Here is a 16427-nt window from a genome sequence, read left to right as displayed (position 1 = left end):
GAAATCATTCTACCCACTTGTTGTTGCTGCTAAGGGTTTGGTCACATATTGAGGCATTTGTTTTCTTTTTTGTTTATTTTTTTTTCCTTGGTGTTGATACGTGCTTATGAAGTGTCCCTTTAGGTTGAATAAAATCACCCAGTGTCAGGTATTATTTGACACTTTCATGACACCGGACACTCTCTCTGCGTGACTCTCCTTTGCGCGAGGATGGCTTAAATGGACTTGGCAAAGAAGTGTGAACAGGGGTCTTTGATGCGGCGAGTATGCAAATAGGACCTCACCGCAACGGGAGAAACGAGCCCCGAGGATGTTGTATCTCACATGAACATTCCGCCTCGGGCCCAGCAGGTGCTTCTTGAGAAGGAAGTGGGTTACAAGGACGAGGGGGCTCGAACTCAGGTCACTTTATTAACGATTTCTTCTTCTTCTTCTTCTTCTTGTGGTGGTTGGAAGGAGTTGATCAGATCTGTCACTTTCAAGTGTCACCCCTACGGACCAAAGTCACGCGACATACTTTCATGATTGGAAACTTATCTCCACTAAAATAAATAAATAAACAAATAAATAAATAAAATAAACGATTAAATAAAAAACCCTGATTATTTTTAACTGCAGTTTATTCCTCCATGGCAGCTAAAATGTTCACAATCTGTTCATTTATATACCGTATATATATATATATATATATATATATATATATACCGTTAGTAAATTTCATAAATAAATAAAATTACATACATAAAAATGAAAATAAAATGGAATGATACAAAACACATCAAGAAACACACTACCGTCATGTCGAAACAAAAACAAATAAAACACACAACATAAACATATTAAGAAGTAAGCTTCTTCTCCAGCCTATCCTTCGCCCCCTTATAAATTGGGTTTAAAGTGATGCACCTATTGACACTATTATCATCACTTGACCAAGCTTCCAAGAATAACCTGGTGCTTTTTCCACTACCTCCGTATTTCACTTCCGCGTTTTGCCAGTCCATTTCGTGTCCCGTTTCCTCGCAGTGTCTTGAGACGGCCGAACTCATGTCCTTTCTACTAACAGCCCTCTGGTGTTCTATCAGTCTTGTCGCCAATTTCTTGCTCGTTTCCCCACCATAATGTGTCTCGCAGTCCTTGCACCTAATATCGGTCCGTTTGGCTCACAGTGTCCTTAATTTTGGTCAGGGCCCTATGTAGAGTGTTCCTCGGTTTGTGTGCTATTTCAACACCGTGTTTCCTTAGCAGTCTGGCCGCTACCTCAGAAGCGGCCAGACTGCTAAGGAAACACGGTGTTGAAATAGCACACAAACCGAGGAACACTCTACATAGGGCCCTGACCAAAATTAAGGACACTGTGAGCCAAACGGACCGATATTAGGTGCAAGGACTGCGAGACACATTATGCTGGGGAAACGAGCAAGAAATTGGCGACAAGACTGATAGAACACCAGAGGGCTGTTAGTAGAAAGGACATGAGTTCGGCCGTCTCAAGACACTGCGAGGAAACGGGACACGAAATGGACTGGCAAAACGCGGAAGTGAAATACGGAGGTAGTGGAAAAAGCACCAGGTTATTCTTGGAAGCTTGGTCAAGTGATGATAATAGTGTCAATAGGTGCATCACTTTAAACCCAATTTATAAGGGGGCGAAGGATAGGCTGGAGAAGAAGCTTACTTCTTAATATGTTTATGTTGTGTGTTTTATTTGTTTTTGTTTCGACATGACGGTAGTGTGTTTCTTGATGTGTTTTGTATCATTCCATTTTACTTTCATTTTTATGTATGTAATTTTATTTATTTATGAAATTTACTAACGGTGGTGGCATGCGTTACATGACTTTTGTTCCGCGTACCGTTGTGGCATGCCACGTCGTACAGCTTTTATGCCCAATCTTGGGGGGCATTTTTTCATACTGCTTTTCTTATTTATTTCAATGTGTACTCTTCCTTTTTGTATGTTTATGATATTGATGGATTTTGTGTTCTTGTTCCAATTTCTTTTATTCGTGATATACATGCTACGCGGGACATTTGTTCCACGGGAGTGCACAGTGGTGCGACCCATCGGTAGCGGGGTGAATCCTTACAACTTTCACTATATTTTCTTTATATATATATATATACATATTTTTCTATGGTAAACTCGGTGAATGTTTTCAAGGAAGTATTGCACCTGTTATTTTATAGTTTTATTTATATTTGTTTCTCATTTGTGTTTTTGATTTGGTTTAACTGCGTCGGATTGTAACGGTTACTGTGGAGACCTGTCCCAGTGTACCAAATTCCTCTTATTTATGTACATTTCCATTGCTACCACTGTATTACCCTGAAGACGAACCCCGGACAGGGTTCGAAACGTCGGAATAAATTGACGAACGTCGAGTCCAGCGTATGCTTTCTCCCATAATAATGGTTCCTGGACTCCAGCTATTTACGAATATATATATATATATATATATCTGTGTGTGTGTGTGCGTGTGTGTGTGTGTGAAGTGGGTAGGAAGAGGGAAGAACGGAGTCTTATTCCGAGTTTAATTCTTGACTAGTTTCGCAAAAAAAAAAAATTCAAAAGAACCTTTTGAAAAAGCTTGTAGCGAAACTACTCAAGAATAAAACTCTGAAAGACTTCAGCCTTTCCCCTTCCCACCCACTTCAACTTGTCAGAATGTCTCAACAATATATATATATATATGTATACACATTTCACACCGTATTTTATTCATAAAAGGATAGAACTCCCCCAATTGCGTTTTAAGACTTGAATGTTATTCTGGCTGGCCCCCCAGGAGATTTTATTCAGTTGAATGAATCCCCTTTCCCCTCCACAATGAAAAGGTTAACATCCTTTATCAGATACCAGAGGGGGAGGGGAGATTGGAGGGGGGGGGAAGTCTGGTCTAAACCCATGAGGCAGCCGTGAGTGAATCAGGGGAGGATCAATAAAAGGATCTAGGACCACAAAGGGAAGGGGGGAGCCACATGCTGTTTTTTTTTCAGATACCAAGAGGTGGGGGGAGGGGAAGATTTTGGGGGGTGGAAAAATCTGTTCAAAATCCGTAAGAAAGCCGGAGGACCAATGAGAGAAAGAGTCTAGACCGACAAAGGGAAGCAGAGGCTTTCCTAATCTGAATTAGGTTAACTTTTGTTATCAGATACCAGTGGGGAGGGGTGGAGAGAGAGAGATTGGGTGAGGCAAAACTCTGGTCAAAACCCATGAGACAGTCATGAGTGAATCACAGGAAGCTCATTGAAAGGGATAAAGGGAAGAGGAGTCGCCACCCAAGCTGAATAAAATCGCCTGACGCCATTTTTTATATCATGTACCTCACCATGTGTTGGAGTTGCTCTGGTTATGAATTAGTTCTTAAACCAGGGCAATCAGCTCGACCAAGCTGACTACGGACACTGGTATACATCACCTCTGAATCTTGCGGTTGCAGAGAAGGGTTGGGAAGCCATGAAAACGCGACTTGACAATTTGCCACACATCTCACGGGGATCGAACTCAGGGCTCAACGATTTGGGGCAAGAACGTTACCACTACGCCACATAGGTTCTATATTTCTGTAATACATTTATAACTGAGATAAGCTGTAACATCTCCACAGATGAGGAGGTGGGGACGGAAGCGAACAGAAGATCTTGCCGCTCATTTGAACTAAAGGAAAAGTGGTACTCGGTAGGGAGCGGCCACACCGCACGCGGTTTGCTGGGAGGGTTGAGGGTAGCGGGATGCCTAGCGGGGCAGAAGCAAGAACCAACACATGTTATCTAATATGAATGGCTATACCGCACGCGGGGAACGGGTTCCCTCCAACCTTATCTGCTCCCCGCTCCGGTATGGCCACTCGTATTAGATAACATGTGTTGGTTCTTGCCTATAACCCGCTAGGCATCCCCCTACCCTACCAGCAAACAGCGTGCAGTGTGGCCGCCTCATAAAGAAGTGGTTAGTCGAGGTATACTGCAGATCCTGCACTACCGGAAGGAGTGCCACGGAGATGAATAAAATCGCCTGACGACAGACAGGATGAAAGTTAAAGTACTACTCCGTGCAGAAGGGCTTTATAAATCTAATTTTAATTTTTAGTTATCTATTCATTTATCATTATTATTGCTTATATTTTTATTCTATTATTATTTTTTTTTCTTGAAAGGATTTCGAGCCTGGAGGAGGAAGCTACGAGCAAAGTCATCGGCCCCTTTGCCCTACAAACTCGGACATCCACGTCTTTCAGCGGTCGACGGTCGCTGCTGGACTCGCACGCGAGTAGGAACCGTGGACGGTACGGTCGAAAGCAACCCTCTACCCAGCAAAGAAATACTCCCGAAGGACTGACGAAAGATAATAGGAGTAAGAGAAATGGCACCACAGAGAATCGGCCATTAAGGAGATAACAGACGAGATACGAAGTGAAATGGAGGAGAAACTAAGAAGCTGGTGTAGCGTTATCACACTGGGCGATTTTTCCTCCAACTGCTGGAGCAAAATTGCAGCCCGTAGCTTTCGGGAAGGAATCTGATGATATGCTGAAGGAAAACTGGAAGACATATGACATTTCATGTGAATCGTTGAGAGAAAAAAAAAATTGCCATACGACGGAAAGAGAGCTGGAGGTGGGTGGTACTGCCGATTAATTGGAGGTTGGAGAAAAAATAGACCAGTGTGATAAGGTTTTAAGGGACACTTAACAAACTGCTGGCTATCAGCAAACTGTATTATTCAATCTAAGAAACCTCAATGTAACGAAAGTGTTGTCAGATAAATGGACTGCAGAAGAACTGAGGAGATGAAAGAGAGAGAAAGAGAGCAGAGGAGGGAGAGACAGAGAGAGAGAGAGAGAGAGAGAGAGAGAGAGAGAGAGAGAGAGAGAGAGAGAGAGAGAGAGAGAGAGAGAGAGAGAGAGAATAGCAGAGGAGGGAGAGAAGAAATGAAAAGCAATCAAGATTCCTTTTTGAGTGGAGATTTTTCTCAAAAGATATCACGATGCCGCGTAACTCTGGGCCGTTGGGGTGTCATAAACTCCTAAAACATTGACAGAATAAAAATTAAACATTCAATACCCAATATATATATATATATATATATATATATATATATATATATTTATTTATATACACATACTCGTACATGTGTGTGCGCATGTGTTCTTCTTGCGCACGTTCATAACAGCTCGTGCGTGTGTATGAAATTCCTGTGGACTTCCACAGCTGTGCATGAACACCTGCGTAATTGACCACGGTCTTGGACCACGTGCTGGACCCGTGATCGAAACCAATTTCCCTCCCGGATGCGAGCTTCATAGTTCATATATTGCCCAATCAATGGATGATACTGTGAGCTTACACACACACACACACACACACACACACACACACACACACACCTACTCCTTGTTTACATGAGAAGGTGATATAGTGTGATACTTTTCAATCTCTGAGGTGACCGATCTCGAGACCGCTGAGTTAGCAGCCCAAGACGCTATCATCATATCAGTAAACCAGTGGTGCATACATATGCGTGCATTTACCTCATAGTGAACAGGAAAAAAGTCGCGCTCGTGAGGTTCCGTTTCAAGCAATACGTGTGTGTGTGTGTGTGTGTGTGTGTGTGTGTGTGTGTGTGTGTGTGTGTGTGTGTGTGTATGGGCGGGTCAAGTGTGAGAGGACATATGTGTACGTGTCTTTTGCTTATGCCTGCATGCATAAGCAGGTTATGTAACTGGACGTAATCTTACTTAACAGGATCAAGATTAAATCTCAGTTCCCCTTTTTTCATATAGTGAATACACACACACATACATATATACAAATACATATACATTCATGTATATACATACACACATACAGACACCCATATATATATATATATATATATATATATATATATATATATATATATATATATATGTATATGCGTGTGACTGTGTGTGTGTGATTAGTCGACGACAATGGCGTTATTAAGTTTATGATTAATATTTTCGTCATATTTGGTGTCATCCTTTTCTGATGGCGTGGGATCGTTAGACACTGCCACTCCCCCCCCCAAAAAAAAAAATCTAATCTCCGTAACGTCTCACAAGAAAGTGCGGTCATTCTTTCTCTTTATAACTAGAGTCCGGTTACAAGAATTTGCATTGCTTTTGGTCTAGGAAAAGATTGGTTCGGGTATTTTGGTATTCAAATACTTTCGCGGAAGTTGATGAGCCCCAGCGCCCAGAATAAACAAGGACAGCAGCCTTGCGACAAGACTCAGCATTTGTTATCATTTGGGAGGGAGTGGTTGAATGGGGGAGGGGGTTCGTTGGCTGAGGGTGCTTGCTTGCTATGATTCGGCAACCCACTCAATAAGGGGGAAAAGGGCTTGACTGTAACACACACACACACACGGAGGTCCGGGTTTGAATCCCTCCCGGACTGAAATAATTTCAGTATCGCTGCGCTGTGAGTCGTTACTCCAACTCTCGTGGGCGGGGAGCTGTGTGTGTATAAGGTCACAACATTACCCATAGATCGGTCATATATGAGCTCTGAGATCTCTTCCGAGAGGGAAATAGCTGTCGATCACGAGTCCAACACGTGATCCAAGACCATGGTGGTGAATCACACACACACACACACACACACACATACAAACATGATGGTGATGATGATATGGTTTAACGCAATGGTTCCCAACCTTTTCTGGTTCCCAAGCCTTTCAGAAGTCCCAGGCACCTTTATTAGAAGATCTAAATTCTAGTTTGTCAGTATTTTGCTGATTCAACATCAGTGTAACAAAATTTTGTCCCTGGATAATATGAGAACACTCATCTTTACACTGATACTGCTTAATGAACAAAAATGGATGACAGAGAGAGTCGGTAATACGAAAATTATTTTTGCCATGAATTTTGGCGGCATCCTCAATTGATCTCACGGTACTCTGGTGCCGCGGCACACCGATTGGGAACCACTGGTTTGACGTCACAAACGCTCCCTTATCAAGAGGCCAGGACGGTGCCCCTAACAGAGGACTATGTAGCGTGGATTTTAATGCACCATGCCACTGGTTCAACTTCGCCGGTGGCAGGGTTCGAGCCGGTAATCTTTATATCAGTAACAATACCCTAACCTGCCCTAAGCTTCCTTATATATATATATATATATATATATATATATATATATATATATATGTATATATATGTATATATATATGTATATATATATATTTATATATATACATATACATATATATACAGATATGTCACCACATAATATTACTTCACCTACTTCTCAAAATATCACTTACGATCAGCTGCTACGGACAGCAACAGTCACGTGGGTTCGACCTCGGGCCCTTGAATAAGCCCCTGCTTCCTAGCGAAGCCCCTTAAATGGTTTACCTTGGATGGATCAGGGGGAGAGGGGGAGGGGCTACTTAGTACGCACCCTCAAGCCCACGCCCCTCAGTCCCCTCCCCCTCCATTCCAACAAAATACGCTGTCATTCCCCTATGTATGACCTTATAAGGTCAGGAAGGGAGGGCAAACTAGGTCAGCGTCTTCTATTAGAAGGGTGAAGACGCCAAATGTCTTTGGCTTGTCATGGGATGTGTGTGTGTGTGTGTGTGTGTGTGTGTGTGTGTGTGTGTGTGTGTGTGTGTGTATGTAGGTCGTACAAGACGCTCCAATCTGACGCACAGAATGTCGATGCTACAAATATATCTTTCCGTGTTGGTGGGATGGTATACAAATTTTGTTCGAAAATTATGATAATGCTACTACTACTGATAATAATAATATTAATAATAATGATAGTAATAATAACAATAATAATATCAATAACATAATAATAATAACAGTAAAAAGAAATAATAGCAATAATGATAAAAACAATAATAATTAGTGCTACTATAGCGTGAGTACCACACTATACCGTGAGATCTACCTCCCGTTAGCACTATACCGTGAGGTCTACCTCCCGTTAGCACTACAGCGTGAGGTCTACCATTTCCATACATTTATTTTAGCGATAAACACATATTTTGTACATATCCTAGGGATGTCTTAGATATTTGGATTTCTAATTACATTCATATTAAAGGAAGAAATGTAAAAATAAACATGTTATCATATATTCCCATACATTCATTCTAGCGCTACACACTTCGTACATCTCCTGAGAATGACACAAATAGGTTAGGTTAGGTCAGGTCACTTGGATAGGTCACGTTTCTTATGCACTTGGTCAGGACACATGTTTGATGGAGAGGTGAGGTGAGCGTCCCGGGTGAACGCGGTAGACCTCACGCTATATTAGTACCTAATAATTATAATAACAACAACAATAACAATGAAAATAATAATAGTAATAATAACGATAATATTTCCTGGTACAAATACGATCAAGACGGCAATTGGTGGTAATGCAGCGATCAGTTTTACTTGGTCGCAAGCTACGATGACGCACTTTACAAATCTTGTTTTGGCAAATGTTAGACGAAATTATTCTACATACTATTACACAATAGTATCTAGGTAAACTTCCTAATTTTCAGGTTTTAAATATTCTAACATAGCTGAGCGGCAGGCGATCTGACTAAGAGAAACTCGTCGATGCTCATTTGTTAGCATTTTCCTCATTCTGGCAGTCGACAAGCGAATATATTTTTCTACGTGGAATCTCCTCATTATCTTGGGCCCCTCAACTGACTGAAATTGCCTGGTAGCAGCTAGAATATGGACAAAAGTCGGAGAAATCACTGAAGAAGCTTAGAACTTCGGATTTCTGGTAAATGCTGTTCGACTTTTGGTACCAAGATTTCTCTCCTCATTTGCATCTATAAAAAACTTCAACCCGCACAGAATTATGAGCTTGAGTGAATACACTATGATGTTTTGTCAGAATGGCATATTATTAATTTTTCGTCATAACATGAAATCGCGACCCTGCAAGAAGGGAAACTTGTGAATAAGAAATGGTCTTTGTCGTTGGGAAGTTTGAAGAGCCCGCCAAAACTACTTGTGACCGTTGGCTAGTCGTGAGCAGCCTCCCTTTTGCGCATCTTCTCACTTGAAAGTAAATCATGAATATACTTGTACAGTATTTGTATTTTCACGAGTATGTATGATATCAGCCACAGGGTTACGACACCTTAAACATAGCAACATATTTCGTATAACATGAACTAGGTTTAAGAAAATACAAGAAAAAAAAATGCGGTATGTGGAATCCTACATAGATGTTGCTGTCACAAGATCAATGGATATCTGTTTAACATTGCATATTTACAATCCATCGTTCGACCTGCCTCAACTAAAAGAAATTTGTACTTTAATATTATATATAACAAGTTTCATAATACTAAATACTGATCTCTTATGATTTATGTACACTTAAATGGATATATAAAAATAACCACGAAAATACTCAAAGGTCACACCGTTTCAAATTTGGCGGGGCGTTTTCCTCAATTATCACCTACATAGCAAATCCCTTTCACAGTTGTCGTATAAAGACTACGTCTGATGCGCAAATTAAATTTCCACATCATCTGAAACAGTGTGATGGTTAAAATAAAGTGTGGTGATAACGAATCGGAATAAACAACAGGTTATCGAAAATTCATAGGTGATAATTAAAACTACTCGCTACATGCTCAAATCCAAATTTTTGTACAGAAATGCCAGGAAATTTAATTTAAAAACCAAGAAATTGCTGGTGTATGCACACATTTAAAGCCACTTTGATTATGCTTGCAGTTCATGATGCACTGCAGAGGGTTCAAAATAGAATTATAAGATCTATATTAGACTTGCCTTGCAGAAGCCACACAGGAACTGATGAATTTGTAAAAGTGGGAATGTTGCATGTTGATTACCGCGTTAAACAACTGCAACTAAATCATGTATACAACATCTACAACAATATGGCTCCAAAGTACCTATAAGATATAATTTCCAGCCAGCAGTACATAACCGCACCAGAAACAGCCTCAGGATATTACCAAATCAGACATTCGGGCTCCTTCTGTAAAAAACAGCTTTTATCAAACTAGTACTGCATTATAGAACGATCTCCCTTCAAACACAAGTCTTACCTACAAAAAATGCCTGTAAGGATTAGGTTAAAAATATTTTCTGTCCTCAATTGATAGCCGGAAATCAAGACTTTTATCTATTATTAAGTTTCTGATATATCATGGTGCTACTTCTAATGCTTAAATTTTTCTCCTCATGTTTATGTATTTTTCATGTGAAACCAGCCATTATACTTCGTCAGTTTTTGTTTGTATTAGATTTTTTTCTTCTGTAAAGGTGTCATTATCAGTATTACTCATGTATCAGTATTATCATTGCATCATGGTATTATTGTTGTTTTTATTTGTTATAATTATTACTATATCTTATTTGTAGTGTTTAGTGACCTAGCTGCAATTAAGTGAAGCATGTTGTCATTGTCGTCTGAGATCGTGTTTTGTTTTGTATTTACATCCCGACCGTTAGGTCGTACTAAAGATAAGCTAAGGACCTATGGGCGGTTATCTATCACACACCATCAACTTCCTATAGTACCCCATGGACATAATATTATTCGTTTAGTACTTCAGGTGCCATTGGTTAGTTTTTTCTTTCCTTACAAAGTTACAAAATGAGTTATGTCTAAGATTATCATTTGTAAGAACTTGTTATGATTAACATATTCTGACCTTACATTAGTTTTTCTTTCCGTGTATAACGAGTCATGCCAGGTGTTATTATTGTACTTAATATGATTTAACATGTTCTGTTCTTAGTTATATTACTTCCTTTTTGAATGTATCTGGAGTCTTTGTTTCTGACGACCTCAATGGAAATAAGTTTCAAATTCTTTTTGTGCCTTCCTCGCAATTTTATACATTGTATTTTTATAAATGTGTATCCGGTTGCAAAAACAAACATACAGTACATCTAGAAATAAAAGCTTGTAGTCCCCGTTAATATATTAATATTTTCTTCTTTTTCCAGTTCTTCCGCAGAAAACAAAAATTAAGGAGTGACTATATTAGACTAAGAATCATAGCTTACTTTTAAATAAGAAATACATGAAACCAAATACATGGCTGTGAATGTGCACCATAAGATGTCCTATAAGCACTTATGAGTACATAAACTAGCTATAATTTTGTGAACAACACAGTGGATAAACATTCATTCTGGAATGGAAAACAAGTGATTATTTCACAGGCTGTTCTTACGTTACATGGTTGTTAGCACCCACTATCGTGAACTTTGAACTAAATTGTTACTATTAACTAACATTTTAATGTACGTGTGAATTGAGATACTATTTTTCATCCCGATTTGTGTGTTTTTGTTTGTGTTTGTTTTTGAGAGATTGTTTTCTTGCCAAACAAGGGCCTTCTCTGCATTGCGTCGTTATCGTCTCCATATAGATAATCGAACCACATCTTACACGAGTATACCCTGTTTGTTTTTTATGAGAAACATCAGTTGATATAATGGTAGCCCTGTGCAAAGGTAGTGGTTCCATTTTTCGCATTTGTTCCATCTCACGGAGTGCACCATATCTTCTTCCTTGCTCCCCTACATGTCGCACAATCGCTTGTTTGTTTTGATTCTGCACGGGCCGCCATGTTTCCTACGTCGATCGAATGGGACAACACGGAATATTTTAAGTCGTTTTATCTTTAGAAAGCTAAGAGGATTTACACTAGAACTTTCACAGCACACTTTCGATGTATTCACACGTCCATTAAAACGTTAGTTAATAGTAACAATTTAGTTCGAAAGTTCACGATAGAGGGTGCTATCACCCATGTCGTAAGAATAGCTATTCTTACGACTCGTCGTAAAGATATCTACTGCCTTCTCCACAAACGAATGTAATTGTTAAATTTATAATGAAAATGAGCATCGAGAAATCGAACTCCGAGAAATTTAGAAACAGTATAATCGTACAAATTGTTTTTTCTCACTAGTTTGGTTTCAACGAGCTGAATAAATGTAAAGTTGGTGGCACACTAGACATCTCTCGCTAACATGCTACTTGCTTTTGCTATTTCGTTTCAGTGGAAACGACTTCAGTTACGATCTTTTGTTTTTCAAGTTTCTAAATGTCAAATAATTCTTCCGTCGTGTAGTGAGAAGCTGAATAACGACCTTAGAGAAGTTAAACTTACACGAACGGTTCCTCTACACATGGAAAAAGTACAACGGCGAGCCACAAAACTGATTCCAAATATCAAAAATATATCATACGCAAATCGACTAAAACATATGAATCTGTTTTATCTAAAAAAAAAAAAAAAAAAAAAAAAAAAAAAAAAAAAAAAAAAAAAAAAAAAAAAAAAAAAAAAAAAAAAAAAAAAAAAACTAGACTCAGAGGTGACTTGACACAGGTCTTCAAGATTCTAAAGGGGATTGACATCAAAAGTGACTAAAATGTTCACACTGAATGAGAATCCAAGAAATTATGGTTTCAAAGTGTCAGGAAATATATTCAATCAACTTCGCCAACCGTGTAGTTAATGAATGGAATAAACTTCCCGCAGAGGCAGTGCAATGTAGGTCATTTCGAAGCTTTAAGATTTTAAGACCTGAGCAAGATGCTGTAATGCCTGCCATTTATTTTATATTGTTTATTTGTTATTTGTTTATTGTTTATTATTTCATTATTTACTATATATCTTTCCATTTATTTACTATTTACCTGTTTGTTTATTATTTAACTTTGCCTATTTTTATTTATCTTTATTTTTTTAATTTCATATTATTACTTATTTATCATTATCATTATTTTCGTATCCGACCTAGTTATGGACCAAAAGGTCTTCTATCGGCGTGCTCCTCTTTTGTAATTCTTATAGTTGGGTTCAGTGGCGGATCTAGTGGAGGGAGGGGGGTTAAATCCCCCCTACCCCGCCCCTAGTGTAGGCCTTATGGTCTCTTTGACTCTTGCAGCCTCCTTCATTCTTATGTTCTTTTTACCTCACTGAAGAGGTCGAGAAACCTGCCTTTGGTACACCGGTATGTAGCAGAAAGCGGTAATACAGAATTTTGTTTCCCAGCATTAAACAAAACTCTCCAGTGAGAATAATTGGAAGGGCATTTAAAACATTATTGAGGGTAGATATTTAAAAAATGTAAGATTAAATATGACTTTTGCCCAGTGTTTTGAATGAAACCAAAGTGAGAACATATACTTCAGTTTATATTCAAAACCATCGTATTCGTCTTACAGAGTACATATGTTTAAAAGCGTTATCTGTATTTACAAATTTCAGGTTAGCCGCCCCCTATAGCGTCATCTATATTTACAAAATTCGGGTTAGCCAACCCCCCACCTCCCCAAAATTGTGATCATGGATCCGCCAATATGTTCTTACGGAAGTCTAGAATATAGTAACCGAAGTCATTTCTCCTCAAACAAGGTAGCAAAAGCAAGTAGCATGCTAGACTAGTGTGCGGCCACGTTTAGTCTAACGGGTGATTTTTCCGTTTATTTCAAAATGCGATCGCTGACAGTTGCCGTTTTCTTTTGTCGTTTGCACGCGTCCCCTCAAAAAAGTGATTCAAAACTGAAACAGCTTGTGCACAAGTCTGATATTATATACTTCTTCAACCATACACTAGATTGGTAAGTGTATCACACAGGACCAAATCTAGTGTGTAGTGTGTTGGAAATATGGTTTTATCCGATTTTCAAACTGCAACGCCTCTGACATCTCCAGAAATATAGACATTAGCGGTTACAGCCAGAGGCTTCTATAAGTGTTTTCAGTTCAGTGTACTTTTAAGTCAAGAGTTTGATAGACAGCAAAGTAAACTTTCGCTCTTCAAACTTAAAAGTTAACCGTCATGTACTCAAAAGTAATCCCCACGACTTGATCTTGTTAAAGAAACGAGATAAAAATACTATCTGTCTACCATTTCCTTAACTTTAGTATAGCCGAGATCACCCATCCAAGTTTCTGCTAGTGCAAGTGTTTCATGGGAATGCAACGTTAATAAATTAGATAATAATAGTAATGATAACAACAACAACAATAATACTAATAGCACTACTACTACTACTAATATTAACACTAGTAATAATAATGATAATGGTAGTAATAACAACAATAATATTCTATCGGACCTTGCAAACATTGAGACTGGTTTCCTTTAATCTTCATGAAGAAAGATGGTCTCTGTTACGTCTGAATGAGCATTTATCTTTAGTATGCTCATACAGGTGAGAGTGGAAGCATCTAGTAACATAACCTCAGACTCAAGCCGTAAGCGATAATGATTTTCACATCTCAAGCTATTTTCTTTACCAGGTCACCCTCTACACCACAAATAATTCTGCTGGGCCTGGGGCCATCGACTATGTAAACTGATTGACACTCAAATTATCAACCACTTTCTTGTAAGGATGCTTCCCAGTAAATCTGTATCACATCAGTTAATCATACATTACAAATCCAGCTTACCTTGATAGTCCCTGATATTTTTATCCTTCATTCCTTGATGCACACTGCTTGTGAGTCACAGCCAATCCGAACTACTCTGAGTATCTCTGCATTTATATCACTTAATGGCGACCATTACTCACTCCAAAAGCCAAGTTGCCAATTTTTTCCTTCTAATGTAACCCCCGTTTTTATTATCACTTATATTATTAAAGTCCTCATATCGATCCCCATTAACTCTCATTTCTCGAAAATATGTAGATTTATCAAAACACGTCTACTGTTTGCTGATTGGTGTGATGAATAGCTAACACATCAAGTATGACCGTGTACATGCAAATAAGAAAAAGGGAAAGAAAATTGACTATCTGCCAACTCTTTGGACAATGTATTTTTGACCAATCACGCATCATCTCCGCCGACCGAGGAAGGGGGTTGAATTTACAATCTACATACCTCAGGCTTCACTCATTGACAAAAGTTGAATGAATGGTTTCGTGTTAACTAATTTCGAAGTGCATGGTTGAAATTCACAGAGATGGTGCAACAGACCATCTGGAATTTCGTTAGTGATTATTTGTGATAGTAAACAAAATACAATTTCGTTAGTGATTATTTGTGATAGTGAACAAAATATAATTTCGTTAGTGATTATTTGTGATAGTGAACCAAATGGAATTGTGATGGTTTAATGTTTATGTATATACTGTAGTGTTCTAAAAAACTTTCGTGTATAGTGATTATCAAGACACAGCGACCTACGAGAAGCTTGAAGATATTACGGTAAGTACAAACTTACAACGCAGACATTGACACAAATGATCAGTGATGGACGACTACAGATTTTTTTAATTAGAATTTGTTTGTATTGCAAAATTTCCATGTTCTAGAGTTTAGGTTCGATATTTAAATGTTTTTATTGTTATTTTCCATTTAGGTAACCTTTATAATGAACATGCTATTTATAATTCTCTTAATATACAAATCTAATTATGTTCTTAGGGTAATCAAACCACGTACGACAGCCTTCCCGTGACCAGTATATGCTTATCGGCAGTAAGTCTATTCCATTGTACAATTATAATTATCATAGACTCTAGTTTACCAGCGTCAATTATAAAGTCCTTTACTCTATCATGCAAGTTCAAGGATATGTGTAAATTACCTGGAAAGTTGATAATTACAAGGCTATTGCCAATGTCACAGGAAGGCTGTAACACACTCGAACACATTTTGTACACTTCTAGCTGGCGTCGTCTGCATCGCCGAGGCCAAGACTAAAGAGATTCAGGAGTGAGTGTTGCTTGAATTTTGTTTCCAAGTCAAGATTACTTGTTTATTTGACGTGACCTGTTGCCTGATTGAAAATTCCAAAAATGTATTGATTTTTTTCATTTAATTTGTGATGGGATGAGAATGCCATGTACTATCATGTCGACAATTTGCAGTACCAACTTGTTGCATGTAAGAGGATGATTAGTAATCCCTCGTTTTTCCTTGTTCGGTATTTGTGAAGTTTCGTCTCGTCCGCTCACACAGCATTTTGTATATATTTTTGCAAGTGCAACAACTTTCTGAGCAATGTTTCTTGCAGAAAAATAATGTCAAGTTGGGTAAAAATGTAGTGGGGTTACTTAATAATTTTTAACATTGTGTACATGGACGCGATATAGCGTTAGAAAATTAAATATTAATTTTGTAAATTATAATGTATCAACGTAATGTGCAATTTTCTTGGCGGAAATAGAAAACAAAAAAGTTGCTAAAACAGATTTCGTAAGTAAACGAAGTCGCGCCGGACGAATGGTACGCCATGTTTGTTATGATAAATGCCGACGTCGAAAAAAATGAAAGGTTAAATTCGTCTAACCTGACGTATTTAGTAAATCGGTACCTGTAATTTAAGGTCATCCGGATCGTCGTCGTCATCACGGATGTTGGCGGCCTGTTCAATCACTCTTTGTGATTGCAGTAAAAAGGTTTTTCA

This window comes from Oratosquilla oratoria, chromosome 19 (assembly GCF_046742065.1).
Source record: "Oratosquilla oratoria isolate Oo_2021 chromosome 19, ASM4674206v1, whole genome shotgun sequence".
NCBI classification, from domain to species: Eukaryota; Metazoa; Arthropoda; class Malacostraca; order Stomatopoda; family Squillidae; genus Oratosquilla; species Oratosquilla oratoria.
This window is presented reverse-complemented; position numbering follows the sequence as displayed.